Source organism: Pteropus medius, unplaced genomic scaffold (genome assembly GCF_902729225.1).
Source record: "Pteropus medius unplaced genomic scaffold, Ma_sr-lr_union100, whole genome shotgun sequence".
Classification (NCBI taxonomy): Eukaryota; Metazoa; Chordata; class Mammalia; order Chiroptera; family Pteropodidae; genus Pteropus; species Pteropus medius.
The window spans coordinates 19,763,708-19,786,846 of record NW_024347791.1 but is presented as its reverse complement, the minus strand read 5'-3'; the positions used below and the strand labels follow the sequence as shown (position 1 = coordinate 19,786,846).

Genomic DNA, 23,139 nt, shown 5'->3' with positions numbered 1-23,139 from the left:
TCAATAAATAAAAAATAATTGGATTCAGTGGTGGAGAAATGAAAAATCACAGTGAAATAAACACATTATTTAACAAATAAAAGCAGAAATAATGCATTGCCAATAAACATAAAAATAAGGGTAAAAGTAAAACACTTTTCTTATTTTAATTCCTTTAAAAGATAATTATCTAAAGCCAAAAATTATAACAATAGATTGTGAGTTCTATAAAATATGTATGGGTATAATGCACAAAAACCAATAACACAAATGCTAAAATGGAGGAAATGGGGATATATCATTATGGTGATCTTACACTTTATATCAATGGTATAATATTTTTGGAAGTAGATAGTGATAAGTTAAAGACATATATTATAAAGGACCCCAAAGTAAAAAGAGGTGTAACTACTGAAGCAATAGTAGAGAAAAATGCAATCATAGAAAATACATTATTAATATAAACAAGGCAGAAAAGTAGAAAATAATTATAAAAAGTGCAGAAATATATAGAAAACAACTAGCAAGACAGCTGATTTAAAGACAAACATATAAATAATTATATTAAATGCAGTGGTCTAGAAATATCAATTAAAAGAAACTGATTATTATGTTAGACTTAAAAAATAGATCCAACTCTATACTGTCTACAAGAAACTTACACTAAGTAAAAAGAGATATACAGGTTAAAAGTAAAAAGATGGAAAGGTATAGCATGCAAAAACTAATTATAGAAAGTTGAAATGCTTAAAATAGCTTTATTCATACTCACCAAAAATTGGAAACAACAGTAACATTCCAAAAATGGTGAACAAGTAAACAATGAAATATTATTCAGCAGTGTTAAGAAATGAACTTGTGATTCACTCAATAACATGGGTCAGTCATATATAACATATGATTCATTTATGGATATGAGATAGTAAAACTATAGGAACTTAATTCAAATCAGTGGTTGTCAGTACTAGTTGTGGGAGGAGAGGTTAACATTGAAGGGGTATGAATACTTAGGGTGATGAAATTGTTCTATGTCTTGATTGTAGTGGTGGTAACATGCAGATATACATTTATCAAATTCATCAAACTGTACTCTCTAAAAGGGTGAATTTTTCAATCTGTAAATTATACTTTAATAAATCTGACTTCAAAAAAGTGCATTAGACATTAAAGATGTGTCAATCAACAGGTCAAACATTTTTCTTCTCTTGACACACATCAAAAAGAAGTATAAATGTCCCATTGGAAATAAGTGTCAAGCAGCTCTGTATTTCAGAACCAGCATCAAAGCTTTAGGGTTTAATGCTATTAATTTTCTCTGGTTCAGCTCTAGGTACCCTGGAGGGCACTAAATAAACAGTCCTTGACTGAATGACTGTTCTTTATAGTTCCTGCAGCAAAAAATTTGAAAAACATTGACTGGAGAGTGGAAAAGAGAGGATGGAAACTATAATTGTTGAGAGGGCAGAAATAAGCCCCTAGAACTGTGTCCCATGGCTTAGCCTTCATGTTTAAGCATCATCAGGAAGAAATACAGCAAAAGAAGCAGGGAGCTATGGGTCCCAGCCCCCTTGTTCTTTGTCTTATTCTTCCTCAATGATAGCTCACCTCCTCTTTCTCCATTCTCTTTCCCCACCTTGTCTGTCTGTTTGATTCTCTCTCTCTCTCTCTCTCTCTCTCTCTCTCTCTCTCTCTCACACACACACACACACACACACACACACACTTGCAAGAGCACTACATACACTGAAACTTTGGGTATTCTTTATTCTCACTGAAGTGCAAATATCTGAAAAGGAATTTATTTTCATTTTGAAAAGAATTCATGTATTATGCTTTAGCTACTAAATCGCTATCACGTATGAGCTATAGAGGAAGTATTTGCCTAAACTTCTTGAATCACATCTCTATGATTGGCCACTCCCATAATTAAAAAATAAATAAATAAATAACAGACCATTCCTCATTTTTAAATTACTATCAATAAAATATAAAATATACACTGAAATTGGAAAGATGAACAATGCTTTCTAGACATTAAGGGGTTTGCAAAGCTAATTTATTTAGATATACCTCTTATTCCAAAGGACCTTACCATGTAATGGTTATGCCTTAAAGCCACTGACCAATTCTCCTCTGCTCTAAGAAGGATATTTGAAAATCATCAGGATTTCAGTAGATCAGACCTCAAAATAATAAGAAATCTGGGGCCTAAAAATAATTTCAGAGATGACCTGCTCATTTTATGTTAACTGTAAAATAAATTGTTGGATTATAAGTAAAAGATAAATTCATTGTAAAATAAATAATCTGCTATATCATATGGAGGACAGAGGCACATAGTGATATCAGAACTGTTCCAATATAACCTTAACTCACCCTCCTTTACTTTCTGCATAGTTCTTTTGACACCATAGAGAGAACACATACATGTTGTTAGGAGCTGGGCTCATCATCAAAAACGCTTGAAGTATACTAAAATGTTGTGTTAAAAATTCAGATTTTCATGATGAGCCAAGGAGATTCTGTTTTATATAGGCAGAGATTCGGTCAAAGAATCATTCACGTGATTCTAATGACAAGCCAAATTTGGGAAATACTGCTGTTATTCCTTACCTTTCCTAATCATTCCAGGTCAGAGGAAAATGAGCTAATGTTACACAGAGGTATTGTACAGGTATCTCACACACATTTTGAAAGTATCTTTCAATTGAGTTTCATCTGGGTTCGGTATATATTGCTTACATTTTTTTAAGGAAAGTAACTTAGCTCTCTATATTAAGAGACTAGCAATCCAAAATAATGACCTGCACCAAAGTTTAAGATCATATACATCATACTAAACAATTAAGCATGATTTCATTCACTTCTCAAAAAGCACACCTATAGTTCAGATTTTAATTTCTCATCTTTTAGTGGTAAACTATCTCAACTATGAAAATCTCTCTACTTTTCCAAGAGTAGATCTCAACTGAGTTACAGGTTTGCTAGATAAACGTTTGCTAATGAGAACCTTTAGAATTAGTTCTAATTACAAGGAACTGTTTATATCCTGACCTTGGTCTACTGATTTTCCATTTTCCTAATTATTCAATACTGTGCACATTTCTCTTGGAATCATCGCCTCCTTGTATTTGTAATTTCAACATAAATTACAGACTATTTTCAATGTGTCCAACTGCCATTGCTCAAAATTCTCATTTAATTACAGTTTCATCAGATAATCTCTCTAAGGAGTTTTCCTTCTCTAGGTGTACTGTATCCCCTGCAAAATCACAAATCTCTCTCCTGCACTTTGAGCTTTTTTTATCTGAGCAGTGCTATATGTCTCTTCCACACTCCAGTGAAAGAATTATTTCAAGATGTAAACTAGGATAGAGATAAAGGGGTTGGGCTTTGAAGTAAGATGCAAATTGAGTTGGAATCCTAATTCTTCTGGCTGTGTGATTAGGCCAAATCACATAATGTATCTAAACAAGGCCTTCTGTGATTCACTTTTCTTTCAATAGATAATAATAAAAAACTAGCATTGACCCTTGTCAACCTTACCAGTCTCACCTTCTCAGCAATCTCACCCCATCCATTCACCAATTAAGTTCCAATAATAAGTAATGAATAAGCATAGTAGGTTTCTAAATATGCCGGAAATTCTCTCAGCTTCAGCTCTTTGCTCATGCTTTGTTTCATTTGGCTAGAGTACTATCACCACCACCACCACCTCCACTTTAGCAAAAATTACTCTAAAATAATTAAAGTAATTATTTTAGAGTAATTTAGAGGTGATTCTGCAATGTAATTAATAAAAGAAAACTAATATCTGATTGCTGAATCAAAAAAAAGGCTTCTCAGAGGAGATAAATCTCAAAGGATGGGTATTTCATTAGGCAAATTAAGATGTCAAATCCATACAGAAACTAGCTCAAGCAAAAGAAAAGAAATAAAGGAGCCAGGCAAGTAGGAGAGTAAACAAAATGAAGAGAAATTTCAGTAGTACAATGTGATTTAAGTGAAGGGAAGGATCTAAGCATGATCAGTAACAACCAATGTAAAAATTGCCTTGACAAAAGAAAAGCTATAGGTCAACTATAAAATATATCTTGGCTAGATTCCAAGACTCAGAAAATTTCTTCAATAAAGATATATCTCCCTTTTCCTGCCTTCTCCCTGCTGTGTTTCAGGATTCCACTTTGCTCCTTTCGATCATCCTGCATAGCTCTTTGGATTGATGACTCTGCTGGAAGGTTGGCCTAGTTTTGGATTACAAATTTGTCATGGAAAGATGTCTCACATCTTAGCCTCAAAACCAGGCACAGCTATTTTTGATAAAATTCCCTCACTCTCACACTGCCTAACCTGAAGCTGGACACACCAGATTCCAACGAGAGGCTCGGGCTCCCTATTATGAGGAATAGAGATGAGATGACAGCAGTGATCCAATTCTATATCAACTCAGCAGTCAAGTTAAATTAAAAAACAATTGTGGCTAACTTTTTTTTTTTAATTTACTAGAATTCTTAATTACCATAGAATCAGAAAACCACTTGGACAACCAGAACTTGAGGAGAACAGCAACCAAGACCCCTCTGGAGACCTCACTCTTTGAAGGAAGCTTTGAAGAAGGATATCAAGGGGAAATATCAAATGTCAAAGGAACTATCTTTGAGACTACCATCAGAATGACTCAATTTCAAGTTCATTCCATTGGTGGAGTACTGTGTACAAGATTCAAAATTTTAGACATTAGATTGGCCTACGTCAGATCTCATGTGGGTTCTTGGGGCAGTGCGATCAGGGCTTGGGGAACATGGGAAATGTAGTGCATGTGATTAACAGGTCCTTCATGACTCTGGCATGGAGGTGGGGTTATTCCTAAATTCCTATCACCAAAGTAAGTAAAAGATGACAGACAGGCAGAATCAAAATATGTCTTTTACAGATTTTATGCCTCTTATGAATAAATCTGGCCACGAGCATGAAATAAGTATTAAGGTAATATTTCCTAGTGAGTATTTTTTAGTTTCAATTATCTACACACTAATGTGTACTTGTAAACTCTGTTATATGCGTAGAAGCCATATGTGAAGCCTTAGGCAGGAAACTGAACATATTCCATTTACCAAGTGAGTGATTAGCCCAGCGTTCTCCCATACTCCAATCTTGTTTAACTTCAGGATGGTACCTTACTATCATATCTCAAATATGTTATTTTATTACTCAAAAAATCACATATAAGAAGGTTTCAGAAAAAAATGACTCAACAAGTGACACATAGAACTGTCTGTGTGCAGCAGGCCTGAAGCTGTAGAGCAGTACTTTCCCTAGTTATCCATGCTGACCTATCAAGGGTGGTTTGTGTTGTTTGCAGGAAATTGGAAGTTTGGTGTCTTAATAAACTTTGTTCCAAAACAGAAGGTTAGTGAAAAAACAGAATGTGATTTCTTTCCCCAAAACTTCTCTTTTTGTACCAAGTTTGAAGAGACAGTGGTGAGGACCTAGGAAAAAACATGAACTAGGTATCATTTTGCTTCAGTATCCTCCTGTCTTCCCACTCTGTTTCTATGCCTGATTCTTGCTTTAATGGGCCCTTATACTCTCACTTTCCTTCGCTCCCAGTGGTTAAAACCAGAAGAGTTTACTATCAGTAAAGTTGGAATAAAATGTTTTGTTTTCTGCTGAAGGAATTTAAGTCATCACTAAAAAAGTTTGGGGATCAAGAACTTTCTCAGGACCCCTGAAATGATACCTATAGATGAAGAAGTCACCACATACTAAACCTGACAACTTCAGGTTTGGTGGGCCCTATAAACTCAGAGACTAAAAGTAATCACATAGGATGGTCTAAACATAAAAATTTCTAACTAAAAGCAGGTCATGACTTGTAGTCAGATCCTAGGCCTATAGCTTCCTTGACAAAGGTCAGTCTTTACCTTAAGTGAGACTGTCTGTTGTCTTTTTGCATATCAGGCAACATACCTTTAAAATGTCAAGTAATCCTCTTTCCTAGATTCCCCGCTCCCCCAGGGAACAACCTCCCACCAGAGCACAAAAGCACAGAACCTCTATATTATTTCTTTCCCATGAATACCATCTCTATGTGCTGTGTAAATGTTAATTGCTAACAATCCTATATCACTAATGTAAAAGAAGATGTCTTTGTTTTACTTTTTTTATCCAATCCTAGAGATTTCCTCACTTTGCTTTCTTCTGCCCCCTTAATCTACCACCAGTGAATTTCATGGAATCCTCCTTAAGTCTCTTCCTTTGATTCTAATTTATAAAATAAGCTGCAAAACTGCCATTCTCAGGAGTATTGTCTCAATCCTTTGAGATTTTGCTTCCTGGCATTTGTTGTCAGTTTGGCTCAGATAAACTCATTAAAACTCTCTACAGGTGTGGACATTTCTTATGGAGACATACTACATGAATAATATCTATATTTAAATAAATGTCATTAAAATTATATTTTTAAAAAGTATTTCTCTGAGTTTTCAAGCTCTCAGGAATTTTATTAAACCACATATTTTATCCCAGTACTCTACTGCAAGAGTAAGTTTCTTTGAGAGTATCAATCAGAAAACACCCAAACTATATTTGGCCAAAAGTCATAATGTGAAAGAAGAGCACAAATTGATAGCAATTTTTCAGGTTTTAAAAATCACCTCTGTTTCCAATCTAAACTCCAACCAGTCACATATCATTGACCTGGGATTTTTAAAGTTTCATGAAAAAATTCCTCTCTTGAAAATTAAATTATTATTCTTAAATTAGCTCTAAATCATTTTAGGCGAAGACCTAATTCTAAAAAAAACTATAGAAGACAAGGAGAGACAAATAAAATTTCCAAAAGTTTTTCTGTCATTGCTCCCTTTATTAATGTATTATTTTTCTTACACAAGCAATTTATGATTATTGCATAAAAATTAGGAATAAGAAAAATCAGCTTTAATTTCACCATCAGAAATAACTATTGCTGACACTTTGGTATGTAGCCTTTCAGATTTTTCTACACATAATACATCTATATTTCAAATTAGGTCATACTGTATATATTATTTTTAATCTATTTCTTTCATTAAATAATATATCATGTATACCTTCCTCTGTCAACAAATGTAAATCTAAAACATATTCAGGCCTCACTACTCAAATACCTAACATATACATTAGTATTTACTTACCAATTGCTTATCTTTTGAACATTTTAGTTGTTTTCAAGTTATTTCTATTGTAGATGAAAAACCTGTGACTATTCCTGAATAAGAAACATACCATTTAGTAACTATGCTTAAGTATCAGAATATAACAACGTTTGATCTATCTGAAAACCACTTATCAAGTAACCTCAGATATCTGAAAATATATTTAAAACTAAATAATAAGTCAAAAATTCTTTGATCATGAAAATAATCCTCAGTTCCTTGTTCACAACCATGTAATTTTAGTCAAGGGTCAGTTAGAACAAGTTTGTTTTCTATCTTTCAGAAAAATAGAAACAGAAGAGAAATAAAAATATTGAAAGTAATTACACTGAAAATAAAAGGCATTTTGACTCTTGCCTTTGGATGTCAAGAAAATCACTCAATTGTGCTCAGTTTGGTAGCACATGTACTAAAAAAGAAAAACCTTCAGTAATACTGGACTTATCAGGGTGATTCCTTATAAGGTAGGTAAATGTCTAATCACTATGTTGTATACCTGAAACTACTATAATATTGTATGTCAACTGTAATTGAAAAATAAATTTAAAAAATAATGATAATGACTACTGTAATTTAAACATATATAAAAATTATTTAGTATTTTCCAGTACTATTCTAAATGGTTTACATTTAACTCTATCAGAGATGACTCTATCAGAGTTAACCATTTAACTCTATCAGATAGATAATACTATTGTTATCCCAACTTAACAAGTGGAAAAATTATACTAAAAGCAAATAAGTTCTGGTATTCTTAGGAAATAATGAGTATATACAGTAAACATACTTTGACAAAGGGATATGAAACCTCTGGATATACAATGTGTATGCACGATACCATGATTTATATACATAGTTCAAAAATTGACAATCTAAAACCAAAAAGACATAATAAGGACACAATAAGGTGCAATGCAATATATTTCAATCTAAATTGTGTTTTTAATGCAATATTTAAGTGAATAAACTTTAGTTTTCAAAAAAAATGCTGTTTTCTATCAACTATGCTGTGTACTACCCACTGGCCACATGTAGCAACTGAACAATTGAAATGTAGGCCATACAGAAGACGGGGGAAAAATGGCATAGATGATAGAGGCTTTGTTTATCTCTCTCGCAATCAAATCAAAGTTGTGACAGAAACATGGAGCAAATAGCAAGCAAAGTCACCTGGGATCTAGACGAACAGAACTACAACTAGGGAGAGAAATAAGAACTCACCACACAATGGTTGGAAGTACGAGAGGGCGAAGAAGTGAGGTTGCCCGAACCCAAGTGGGACAGAGGCTGTAGCCCAGCAGCCGGCAGCTGTAGACGCCTCTTAAAGGGGATGGGCTATGTCTGCAAGTGGACTTTTGCGGTGACAAACCTGCTCACTCTGAGCATCAGTGCCAGGTAGGCTGCTCAGGGGGAACCAAGGACTTACAGGCAGACACTGAGTTTTCTGAGCAAGGGCCGCAAATGAGGTCCTCTCTGGGCAGAAGTGCTGGTGGTATCCATTATTCCTCTGTAGAGTCCTCCCCTCTCCCAGTGTGCGGACTCAACACCACCATAGCTGAGACGTCATCAAACTGAATAACAGAGGTCGCTCTGCCCAGAGGATTCCCTGAAACTCCATCTCTCCCAATCATGGCCTCACTCAAGCCACATCCAGTTGTGTCCTCAGCAAGTCCAGTGCTCCTTGCTGAGCCATCTCCAAGACTCGCACTTGTGACCAGTGACTGGTGACCATGGATTTTGGCATGGCCTCTTGAGGCAACTATAAGCACAGCATCTGTAGATTGCTTGCTGAATCTTAATAGGTGACCCCAGAGCGGCACAGGCTGGGGCTAAACTTGGCCTGCAGCTGAACCCCTCTCAGGACTGTGCCACTGGACACCTACACAAAACCATGCTAATAAGACCAGAAGACTTAGAAACTTTGCTCAGTACATAGAAGCAGACACAGAAAGGCAGCCAAAATGGGAAGACAAAAACGCAAAAACCATATAAGAGAACAGAACAGAGATCGAGGAATAATGGAGTCAAGCAATCTAACAGATGCAGAATTCAAAATACTGGTTATAAACATGCTCAATGAATTTAGGGGAAGAAGAGATGAACTCAGTGAAAACTTCAACAAAGAGATAAAAAACATAAAAATGAAAATAGAAATTATAAAAGGAAACCAGTCAGAAATGAACACATTATTTTAGATGAAGAGTATATTAGAGAGAATCAACAGAATAGATAAAGAAGAGGTTCAAACCATCTATATAGAGGATAGGGAAGCCAAGGATGCCCAAACAGAATTGCAAGAAAAAAGAAGCCAAAACTATAATAATAATTTAAGAAGCTTATGGGACACAATCAAATGTAACAATATTTGTGTCATAGAAGTATCTGAAGGAGAACAAAAAGTTGAAGAGCTCTTTGAAGAAATAATGATGGAAAACTTCCTTACCTGGTGAAGGAAATAGACATATAACCTCAGGAAGCTCAGAGAGTCCCAAAAAAGATGAACCCAAAGAGGCCCACACCAAGACATATCATAATTAAAATGCCAGAGGTTAAATAATAAAAGAGAATCTTAAAAGCAGGAAGAGAAAAGCAGTTATTTACCTACAAGGGAGCACCCATAAGACTGGCAACTGATTTCTCAAAAGAAACTGCAGAACAGAAGGGCTTGGCACAAAATATTCGACGTGGTGAAAACCTAGGGTCTACAACCAAGAATACTTTATCCAACGAAGCTATTACTTAGAGTTGAAGGACAGATAAAGAGCTTCCTAAACAAAAATAAACTAAAGGAATTTATCATCACCAGGATTAAAGGAAATGTTGGAGAGACTTCTTTAAGAAGAAAAAAACATGTATCTAAAACAGGAATACAGAATGGTAATAACTACATTCCTATTAGCAAGTACTTCAAATGGAAAAGAATTAAGTGCTCCAGCCAAAAGATAGAATGGCTGATGGATAAGAAGACAATACCCCTACATATGCTGCCTGCAAGAAACTCACTTCAGATTAAAAGACAAACACAGACTAAAAGGAAGGGGATGAAAAAAGATATTGACTTGATGTACCTAGAGGGTATTGCATTGAATGAAATGGGTCAGATAGAGAAAGACAAATATCACATGATTTCACATACATGTGGAATCTAAAGAACAAAATCAACAACAACAACAAAAGCAGAAATAAACTCATAGATACAAAGAATATTTAGAGGGATACTAAATGGGAGGAGGATTGAGGGAGACAAAAAAAAGCAAAAGGATTAAGAGGTACAAATGGATAATTTCAGAATAGACATGGAGATGTAGAGTGTAGCATGGGGAAGATGGTTAATAATGTTGTAATAAATATGTAAGGGGGAAGGGGGTACTAGATTTAGTATTAGGGTGATCACTTTGCAAGTTAAGTGGCTCTGATCACTATGCTATACAACTGAAACTAGTATATTATTGTATGCCAACTATAACTGAAAAAAAACTTCATTGAATTGTACAATGTAAACACAAGCAACTAATTGTATATTATATTTTAATAAAAATGGGGAAAAATAAATAAATGGGACTACAGCAAACTAAAAAGCTTCTGCACAGCAAAAGTAACCATCAACAAAACAAAACGGGACCCAACTGAAAGGGAAAAGATATTTGCAAACATTATCTCCAGTAAGGAGCTAAAATCCAAAATATATAAAGAACTCATATTAATATACTGAAACTGCTATATTATTGTATGCAGACTATAACTGAAAAAAAACCTCATTGAATTGTACAATGTAAATATGAGCTAATTGTCTATTATATTTTAATAAAGCTGGATAAATAAATAAATAGAAAGGCCATACAAATGAGAAAATTATTTTTTAATTTTATATCATTTTGATTAATATCATCAAAATTTAAAATCAAAAACTATTTTTATAGAATAACATATCACTTCAATCTTTGTGTAGAATAAGGTAGCATTGCAGTTTACATGTTGAGAAAAGCACATTGTTTCACATATTACACATAAACACATCCCTGATTTCGTTGGTGTCACTAGATTGGATCAAGTTGAATAATATTTTTCTATGCAGCAATATAACATTATAATGTGTTTATCTGAATATTATATGTAGTCAGCATGAGTTAAAGTGATACTTATATAAATTATATTTGATAATTAAATTGAAATAGTCAATATAATTATAATTAGAATATAATTAAATTATTTTTAAAGTTTAAAAATACATATTAACCAATCATTAAATTTAAAGTATAGGCTTATTGCAGAATTAAGTGAAGATTAAGAAGTTGGTACTGTGACAGGTACAGTAAAGAAAAAAGAATCTAGAAGAAGATATGTTACAAGTTTGCAATGAATGTCAATTGCAATTTGCTTTATCAGAATAAAAGGAAGTTGTTTATTGTGTAAAAAGTCAAGATAATTAAATATACGATATTAAGAGTTTTTTTAGCAAAAACATAGTTAAGTTGATGTTTCCTTTCAAAAGTCAAAAAAGAATCAATTAGTGACTAAAATCAGAATTAAATGTCAAAAACTTTTAAATGATTTTAAACAAAATTTGAGCTTATAACTTTGACAATATATAGAGTAGTTTGAATTGTTTCAAATTAAAAAATCATTCTTAGATGGCAATATAATAAAGGAAATTATTATTTTAGTTAAAGAAATTTTGTAAGGAATTATAAAACTAAAAATGAGATTTTTACAAATGTGAAGATCTTTAATTACATTACCAGATAATTATATTAGAAAAATAAATTAGTAAAATTTTGAAAAACTTGTGATCACTTTTCTTTTGCTTTAGTTGAGTTATACAATATAAGACAGCTGCCTGATAAATATTTTAAAGTGGTTTTGTCTCAAAGGACTTAAAAAAAATTGTCAATTCGCAGCCTAAAAAGTAAAATACTTTTGAAATTTTTAAATTAGTCAAAGAAGAATTATACCTAAATATGAAAAACTTCGTTTCTATCATATAGATAGTATTCCAGCTACATTAGGTCAAAATCTGGATTTATTAGAATTTTAAGACAATAAACTGATGTTTTCTGTATTGCTTTATTCCACAGCATGATGCATATTGAAATTATTTGTGCTCTATTTTCTAAAATAGGCTTTAAATTTTTGGATACACATATTGGTGTGTGCGTGTGTGTGTGTGTGTGTGTGTGTGTGTGTGTGTGTGTGTGTACAAATGCTATGAATCACTGCCAGCGTGCAGAACCTTGAAAAGATGTAGAATATGATGAATTTAACAATTTTGATTTTTCTGTCATTGTTCATTGGTTGAACTCTGAACAAGTTTACAAAGATTTACTGTTCTGTCAATTCTACTTCAAGATTTCTTGAAAGAAAAAAAATGCTCACCATTCAATAATGAAAGAAAAAAAGTGGTCTTGCCATTTAATTTTTTCATTGACATCATATTGCATGTGAATGTGCTACAGGAAAGGTTGGTTTATGACCTACCTAGAGAACCATATGAATTTACATTACGATTGAAATTTTTCATAGTAGAAATCAATAACAATGTTTTAACATATTTTTCTAACATGAATCAATATGCAGAAAACTCATTGTAATTGACAGTGTTATGTAAATTGGCTGCCAAAATAACAAGAAAAATTTGATGACTGCTTTGTTGACATTGATAAATTTAGGTTTCCTTTTCAATTTATGCAATAATCTTTTGAATTTTTTTAATTTGGAAAGATATACTTTGATAGTGACATGCTCTTCTTCGAAATCAAACCATTTCTAAAGAAACGAATGAGTATTATAAATATGGATGTAAATATTGAAGGAAAATTATTTTTTGTATTTGATTCACTTATTTGAAATTTTAAAAATCTGTCTGAAACAGCTTGGGTAGGTGAATTCATTTTTTCAAATGTAAATTTTATGATATCTAAATATAGGTTATATATTCCCAATAAAAATGTATGGTACAAATTGAGATGGCCTGTAAGTGCAAAAATACACTCTTAATTTAAAAAACTTATAACTGAAAAAACAAGGGATGTAAAACATCATATTAATAAATTTTATATTGAGTGCATGTTAAATATTAAAATAATAACATTGGATATATTTGGTTAAATAAGTTATATTCTTAAAAATTGATTTCACTGGCTTTTTTACCGTTTTAATATAGCTGCTGGAAAGTTTAATATTATATATGTTTGCTTGCATTATATTTCTATTTAATAGATAAAAGATGCTTTAAACTTTATCTTTAAGTTTTTTCAGAATGCTTTAATTTAATTGTATTTTCTCTATACAATTCATTTATTGTACAAATTAAGAAAAGTACAGAAAATTAAAAAATTAAATCATCCATAATCGAATTCAAAATTACTATTAATATTTTGTGTTTTCTGGTCTTTTTCCTAAACTAGGTTCCAGTCTCTTTCTTCTCAGTCTCTTCTCTCTCCTCTCTCTCTCTCTCTCTCTCTCTCTCCTCTCTCCTTTATCTTCACACCCTAAGAATTAAAACAGAATATCATTTTTTTTTTCAAAAATTGAGCAAGTGAGAAGAAATGAAAAGTAAATTCAAGCTGTAGCCAAGAAAAGATAGAAGAAGCTATGCTTTTTGGAGATTTAATGATTAAAAGCAAAATATTCTATTTCTCTGTAAAAGATACTGTGATGAGAACAGAAAGACAAGCAACAGACTGGGAGAAAATATTTGTAAAAGACACATCTGATAAAAGACTATTACACAAAATACAAAGGATTCTTAAAACTCAACAATAAGAATATAAACAACCTGGTTGAAAATGGATCAAATACCTTAACAGACACCTCACCAAAAAATATATATAATAGCAAACATATGAAAAGATGTTCCACATCATATGTTGTCAGGGAACTTCAAACTAAAACAATGAGATGCCATGACACATTTATTATAATAGCCAAAATCCAGAACACTAATAATACCAACTACTGGCAAGGATTTTGAGCAATAAGAACACTTATTCATTTCTTTGGGAATGCAAAAAGGTATAGCCACTGTGGAAGGCAGTTTAGCAGTTTCTTACTAGCTAAACATATTTGTAGCATATGACCTAGCAATTACACTACTTGGCATTTACTCAACAGAGTTGAAAATGTATGTCCACAAAGAAACTTACACTCAGATGTTTATAGCAAGTTTATTCATAATTACCCAAACTAGGAAGCAATCAAGTTGTCCTTCAGTAGATGAACAAATAAATAAACTGTGGTCCATCCAGATGATGAAATATTATTCAGCACTAAAAATGAATGAGTTATCGAACCATGAAAGACATGGAAGAAAAGGAAATACATGTTACTAAGTAAAAGAAGCCCATCTGAAAAGGCTATACACTGTATGATTCCAACCATATTGCATGCTGAAAAAGACAAAAACAATGAAGGCAGTAAAAAGATGAGTGGTTGTCAGGAGTTGGTGGGTGGAATAGAGGGATGAATATACAGAGGATTTTAGGGCAGTGAAATTACTCTGTGTGATACTATAATGGTGGACATGTGTTATATATTTATCTAAATCCATAAAAGGTACAATACCATGAGTGAACTCTAATGTAAACTATAAACTTTGGGTGATTACATGTCAGTGTGGATTCATCAATTGTAACAAATGTACCACTCTTTGTGGGGATGCTGATAATGGGAGAGGCTATGCATACGTGGGGGTAGGGAGTATGTGAGAAATCTCCATATTTTCTACTCAATTTTTCTATCAACTAAAAAGGCTAAAAAAATATATAAAACCTATTTTTTTTAAGCTCCGAAGTTAGTTTGTTAAGACATTTTTTCCTCTCAATTTTGTGTCCAGGCTTCTCAAAAGAAATAACATACCTTAGAAGTTGTGAGATGTTCTATTTAAGTTCATTGAAAGCAATTTACAGAGAAAATGCCTAAAGTTAAATGATTTAAATAAACCTGTAGAATGTTAGCTCCTTGGAAGAATAATTAATATCTTTAAATTAAGTAATTCACAAAAAGTTCTACAATTATGTCATGCATGTTTCAAATAATTATTTACAAACAAGGAGACTTACCATCGCCATTGTTAATAATTGACAGAATATTAATCTAGTACTTCTCTATATGTAGAACAGAAGCATCTGTGTCTTTGAAGTTGTTCTTTTAATAAATAAATTAAATAAATAAATAAATATCATTTACTTAACAAATACTATGTACTAGGTATTGAAATAACAGTATTTTCAGGTAATTCTTTGATTCATTGTATAATAATTTTTTAAAAACTGACTGAGGTGTGTATGTGTCTGTGTGTGTTGATATAAAAGAAAAACTTAATACCTTTGTGTTTACTTTGGAAATGCTAGACTGGAAGGTGAGCCTTAGGGTAGATTTCTCAATGTAACTGTGTATTACATATATTCTTTATATAAAGGTTGAAGTTTGAATGACTCAACAATAAGAGCAATTTAAATGCAATCCTTCTGCATCAAGTTTTAATTGGAAATTCACAAACCTAAAATAAAAGCTTATTAGGTAACAAACCACATACATTAACACTTGTCCCTACATTAGAGCCTATGCCACAATATCCAAGGCAGGTGAATTTCCAGTTGACAAAACAGTACCATAATTTTGAAACAGGTTATTTACCTTATGGAAATTATCAACTGTACAGACATATTTTCTTCTTCTGTTTTCACACCATCAACAAAAACAACGTACCCCTGAAGTAGATGGGTTTTCAGATATAATGTATATTTCAGTGACGAAGTGTATTCTTTCTCCATACTTTATGGAGTAAGCCTGAGTTGTGAATTTTTAAACTATCTTAACTTCCCTAAGGGAAGTTTGTCCTGAATTGAAGCATTTCAGGAGTGCATCTTTCCCACATCTTCGGTAATCTATCTAAAGTAATTACAAGACAATAATAGCATGACTGTGGCTATTTTAAATGATGTTCTTGTAGCTCTTGTAACCAATGAAGAAATAAAACCTTTCCTCTAACTTTTTTTTGTTTTATTATTAAAACATGATTAATTTCATGCAGTTTTACCTGTACATTCCTTGGTACAAAAGATACTAATGTTACATTGTTTTGAATTAAAAGTTTGTGTTAGTGGTCCTTTCTCTCAATTTATTGCTTGGCTTGTTGTATCAGCAAGAAGTGATGAACTTTAATTACTTAAACAAAAATGAACTTAAAGCTGTTTTTATTTTATACAAGTTCTAATGGCAATACCACTTTAGAATGTACAACAAAAATAGATAGTGTGAGTGTTACTTACAACATGCAAAATAATAGAAAGGAATTCTTATTTATTAGAACAACATTAACCTTTCATGGTACAGGAAATTAATTATCCTTTGCTTGTTTGTCTGTTTTCTTCATGCTCTACTGGGCTATTGCATTGCTTCTCTATAATTTTCTAACTTATTTCCCACTAACAATAGTACAGCTATTATGTTCTTATATGACACATTGTGGTAAGTTAAAATGTAATCATGTAATAGAATTTATAGCATCTAAACTTCTAGACCATGAATTTTTTGGTTTTATCAGCAGAAAAGTATTCGATATTAAATTTCAAAAAAAACAGGAAAAGCAGATCCTTCTGCTTGATTTGTGTACCTGTGTTATTGAGGAGATTGGGGAAATGTGTACAATTCTTTCACAACTTGTGACTTTTTTTAATCCAGAATTTTGTCTTATTCAATAATTAAAATATATGACAAAATTGGGATTACCGACACCCCCACAGTTTTGACAAGGAAAAAAAAGCATCTTGCAATGTTTGACATATAGCACTCAATAGCAGGTACTGAATTGAGGAATTGATAAATACAATCTGTGGAGTGAGACAGAAATGGATATAAAATTTGTCTCAAATATTTATCAGCTATGTGACCTTAAGCAAGTTACTTAGATGGTTCCAATGTTTTCATTAAAACTCCACAGGATTTTTATAGAGATTCAGAAATAAAATTCATATACAGAATTTAGCACAAAACCTGGCTAATGGTAGATATTCAATACATTTTCATTTTTATCATTATTATTGTTGTCATTGTTATTATTACTAATTTCCCTTAATAGAAAACAGTCAGGTAGGCATTCAATAGATGTCAGTTTTTATTTTTGTTAGTTTGTTGTTGCGAGCACTATTATTTTGTGTTCCTCTAGAATGCTATGTAAGCAGAGTGCATCCTACCCATCCATTCCTACCAACCTTCCAAAGAGAATATTTCTACTCTGGGACTTACAGAGTTTTGTTTTGTTTTTGTTTTATTCATTTATCATTGAGAGCATGAATTCTATTCCCAGCACATGTGGTAGGTGTAGAGGGAACAGAAAAGTATGAAGTACACATATTAATAAGGTACCTGGGATCCATGCAGCAAAGACTGCTGATGGCAACAGCAACAGCAAAATTAGAACCTGTGCTTCACTCCTTCACAGCATTTAAACTAGCTTGAAAAAGATTCAAATTAGTGAAGAAAATTTGAATCTTTCTTCACGTCTCATCTATATACTTTCAGAATGAAAATGGCAATAAGAAAAGTGTTTGCCTACCTCAACTTACAGCCTATTTATTTTTAAATAATGTTGAAAATAATGAAATCCCAATGGACTTTGCTGTAACAGAATTTGATCTGTTTGCAGCCAAGACCTTCCCTGGAATGTATTGTAATCCTAGGAATAATCCTAGAAGATGAACAAAGCAAAGAACAAAGTATATTATTTCAAGATAACAAGGTTTTTTTGCCATAATATCCTCATAAGTAAAAAGAAAGAGACAAAGAGTTTCTTTAGGAAGTACATTTGTATTTTTTCTTTTCTTTCTAAGGCACACAAATATGTGCTTGATTAAATTTGCTAGGTAATTTATCACCATATGAGTATCAATTCAAAACTCTTTATAATCTGAAATAATTAGACATGATCATTTGAACATAGAAGAAAATAATAAAAACAAGAAAAATGGAGATGTTGAAATGAAGCTTTTTTGTTACTATTTTTTCCCTTATTTTTCTTGACTCACTCAAAAAGATAGATGATGCCTATAAATAGTGGTAAGGGCAGAAAAATGCTTACTGAAATGTAACATGCAAAAGAAAAAGAAAAAGAAAGCAAAGCAAACATGCAAAATCAAAAGAAAATAGAAAGTGAATAGAAGGGAAAAAAAGAGAAACATGGATGTTAGACAATCTAACTATAAAAATAATAACAAGGGGAATGGGAAGACTATTTCAGAACGAGAGAAGATCTGGGGCAAGTAAGAAAAAAGTAGCATGAAAGTAAAAAAGGAATGAAAGAAGCTCCGAGGAAAGAAGTAAAGGCAGAGCTGAAATTTTTAACAATTTGAAAAAATAAAACAAATGCGAAGGAAAAGAATGATCACAGCAAACTTCAACCAGAAAAGAAACATCAAGAGACAACTTAAAGAGACCAAACAAATTCTGAACTTGTTTTCTTAAAATGTACTTAGGTAAATGGACACTAAAGTTACAAACAGTAAAAATTTCTTCCAATAAAAATCAAGATTGTCAAGTGGTTTTTTTGTGTAGTAACACAAGATAAGATAAAAAATTTTCAAAGAATCGAAGAAACCAAATATTTCTCTTGGGACTCAAGAAAGGGATAACACTGAAAATCGTTTAAGTGATAATATGATACAAATGAGATATTTTGTCTTTGGAAAAGTAGAAGATAATAAAGAGAAAACATCGATTAAACATTGTTTTTAGGAAACAGATGTAAAGTTAGAGGGAAAAACACTTTAAAATGTTTTAGAGAGGCTCTACTAACATGAGGTAAAGAGTAGTGGAGCAGGAAGAGGAAAACAGTAACCCAGGATTTAAAAGCCTCAAGTTCGAGGCACCATACCTGACAGTAACACACCAAATTTATCTGAGGCGAAGAGATTCATTTTCCTTAAGTGTAAAACAAGAGAGTTCTCTTGTACATGATATCTAAGATCCTCTTCTCTTGATGATAGATTAGATAGATAGATGATAGATGATGATGATGATGATGAATAGATAGATAATGATAGATAGATAGATAAGATAGATGATGATAGATAGATAGATAGATGATGATGAATATAGATAGATGATGAATGGAGTAGATGAATAGATAGATAGATAGATGGAAGATAGATAGATGGAGAAATGAATGGAGTAGATAGATGATATAGATAGATGATAGATGATTGATAGATAGATGAATGATAGATAGATAAATGAATGATGAATGAATGGAGATGATGAATACTTAGCGACCAGATGATAGAATGGAGTGATGGAAAATGATAGATAGATGATAGATAGATGATAGATGATAGATAGATGATAGATAGATGATAGATGATAGATATATTTTGTTATGGATCAACATAATTATATAGATGATAGATAGTATATACCTCTATATACACATATTTACACACATGTGTTTATGTAGTTTCATCATTAACTGATTAATCACATAAATGAAATGAACAGGGAATTGTAGCTTCTCTGAATTAGAAAGATAAACACCATCTAATTCAACAACTCAAATGATGACTAAATTTCCTAAGCAAAAATACCTACGAATTGTTTGTCCACCCTACAGGTGTAGTAACAGAGAACACATTATAACCTGAATACATTTTTGTATGAAATGCTGACTCATACAAAATGTACTTTTCTATAACTTCCTACTATCCATTCTAACTATACCTAATGGAGACACACAAGTAAAGCCATTTATTTTCATATAAAGATGCAATTTTATCCGTCACTGATGTAATTTTTTTCTGTCACTGTAAGACTACAGGACCATAACTCAAATTCATATAGGGACAGCATTTTAAATTATGTTGAACTATAACAACATATGTATCTATCTACCTATCTATCTGTCTGTCTGTCTGTCTGTCTGTCTGTCTATCTATCTATCTATCTATCTATCCAACTTTCTATCTATCTTTCTATCTATCTGATCTATCATCTAGAGAGGAGGATCTTAGATACCATGTACAAGAGGTCTCTCTGTTTAATACTTAAGGAAAATGAATCTACGGTCTCCTCAAATGAATTCAGTATGTCACTCTCAGGTATGGGTGCCTTGAACTTGAGGCTTTTAAATCCTGGATTACTGTTTTCTTCTTCCTGCTCCACACCTCCACCCCCTACTCTCTTCCTACTCTTCTATTTCCTCTTCCTTCTCCTCTGCCACCTCTTCCTAACATATGGACAATATGGGTGAATGCATTGGTAGATATATTTTTCTTGTCTTACCTTTTAAACATATTTCAAGGAAAACTTGAAATAATTTGTTTATTAAATGTGCTAGTGGGTTTCCCATTTGAAAAAAAAATTAATTTCCTAAGCAACCAGTTATTATCCCTCACTTTTTTTAAGAATTAAAAATCTCAGGTCTATTTTGTACAATTCTTAGAGGTTTATATTACCACAGTATTATAAAACTATTTTTCATACATTCTTCTTGTGCATGTAGTTCTATCTTATGTACTACACTAGATATTCCCTTTTGCAAAGGTGTTACATCCAGAATAAATAATTCTGTGGGAGGAATGTGAGTGGGGCTAAAACTATCTGACAGAATAATGAATGGTATTTTAATCATTTCTGAGTATTTCCCTTCACATATTTCAGATATTACATCTGTCCTGAAAATACATAAAGCTAAGAATATTGGAATTTTATACTTACCAGCATTTTATACTTAAAGTTATATAATGTCTTCTGAAATAGATCAACTGGAAAGATAAGCTCACCTTTTCACTTTGTAAACAGCAATGTATGGATGTCTGTTATGTTTTAGAAAAAAAAAATTATTCTATAAGCTTCACAGAACTGTGCTTACAGCATGGCTTAATTAATATTATGTTCTATTGAAATCCTGAAATGGAGGTATGATTATTTCTAAGTGCAGAAATTTTCAGGAAAGATTGATTCTTATATTAATTGTTCTTAATGTTGCCAGCAATTTCATTAAAATCCAAGAAGAGTTTTTTGCTTTTCTTCCTTGGAAAATTTCTTGACTTTATAAAATATTTATAACTAGGTGTTTTTCTAGTATCTTATTTGGTGATAAATCTCATAAGAAGGGATTCAGAAGAAGTCATTATTGTATTTTCATGGTGGTAGTGGTCGTGGTAGTGTTGGGGGTGTGGGGTGTGTGTGTGTGTGTGTGTGTGTGTGTGTGTGTGTGTGTTTCTTCCATGGGATTTTTTTAGACATTCAGATAATATGAAGAGAGTTCATCTGAAATGGAACAATTTTTAACGGAGAGGCAAACTGATAAAATTCTTCATACACATCTGTAAGTTTTCACTCAAATTGTCATTAATCATCACTCCTTAGATTAACTAGTTACAAATATGTAAGCACTCTTAATAATATTATCTAATTCAAATTTAAACCCTTTAACCTTAAGGAACTTGTAGGAGACTTTTGTCAAATGTTTCACTGAAAAATAGACAATCTATGTCATGAAATTCCCTTTATGTAGTATTCTAATAATTATTTTTAAAAATAGGTTCCCTTTTTATCTTCACATTCTTTTATAGCTACATAGATTTGCCATTTAAGTGACATTTTTTAGAATTTTATCTAAGACCCAGAATTTATCAGTGTCATTTTATCTAGTACTTACTATATCCTCCCACCACATGTGAACACATACTATTTGAAACAATTAAGAAAAACTGAAGCTGAGTTACATTTTAAGGAACTATAATGACCCTAGCTCTTGTCTACTAGCCATCGAACCTTAAAACAGTTTTTAAAAATTGTTAAACTGAAAATATTCAACTGGCAGGTGTGCTTTTTTGAATATTAAGTCATTGTAAGAAAATCCTGCAGTAGAAATTAAAAAGAGAATTTTTAGAGAAGTCTCTGGTACTGACTAGATTATATAGTCTTCAATAAGTCTTCAATAAAATCTTTCTGTGTTCATCTGTAAAACAGATTAACAAGCCCTGTCCAACTGAGAAAGCTATTTTGTGTCTTAAAGAGGTTAGTACATATGGAAATCTTTTGAGGTTTATAAAATGTTCTAAAATTTTTATCTATTATTAATTCAATTCTACTTATATTTACTCATGTATTAATTTTCTATTTCACTTTCAGATATAGAGAGTTAAAATAAATTCAACCAATGAATGTTAAAGAGGGGCAGAATTAGACCATAGGACAAGTAAAATGAATCTGATAATTTGGAAAAATCTATATTTCTTCCACCCTGTTCCACAGCCTCAGCCTGTGTGCGGTGTGTGTGTAGTGTGTGTGTGTGTGTGTGTGTGTGTGTGTGTGTGTGTGTGTGTGTGTGTTATCCATTGGGAAATGTACTTTCAGAAATTCCAGGCCAAGGATCTGCTTAATGTTTATTCCTGACTGTGCTGGAACATGTCACCAGGAAAAAATATTAGACCAATGTCATGAAGTATTATAATTCACTTTCTTCATAACCGTGTCATCAACTTAATTGCAGCAACCAGAAGCAATTCATTAAGAGCTACATGGTGTATTTCCTGGTCATGTGTCTATTATATCAGGCTATTACAAGATTTTTTGTTTAAAAAAAAATTAGACTGTCTTAAACAAAGCAAGTCATTTAGTCATCTAACACATACCCCTGCACTAATAAGTTAGAATACAAGGCAATGACACATATACCGCTAGTGAACTAAATTCAATTAGGATGATAATATCAAGAATATTAATGATATTGTCATTAAAGTTTTACTCATATAACACTGCTTTTACACTTGTTATTGGTTTGTAGAAGAATAATAATCTGTGCATGTGTAAAATGTTAAAATTTAAAATGAAAATGTCCCTGTAAGACTGAAGATTACAGTATCTGAAACTGGCTTCAGAATTTAAAATACTTCAGTACATTCAGAAGTTTTTGTCATGGTGTTATTCTTTAATATTATACATTATCCACACTTGCTTTCAAGAATCC

General features: G+C 32.1%; 1 long non-coding RNA gene across 1 annotated transcript in view; it reads right to left on the bottom strand.

Annotated features, from left to right (window-relative positions):
• The window catches only part of LOC120615115 (uncharacterized), a 42,913-nt gene extending 23,784 nt beyond the window's left edge, over positions 1 to 19,129 (bottom strand). The window contains exon 1 of the long non-coding RNA XR_005656199.1: positions 19,045 to 19,129. This is a non-coding gene — a long non-coding RNA (uncharacterized LOC120615115). The remainder of the gene's footprint in view (positions 1 to 19,044) is intronic.
• Positions 19,130 to 23,139: the final 4,010 nt, after the last annotated feature.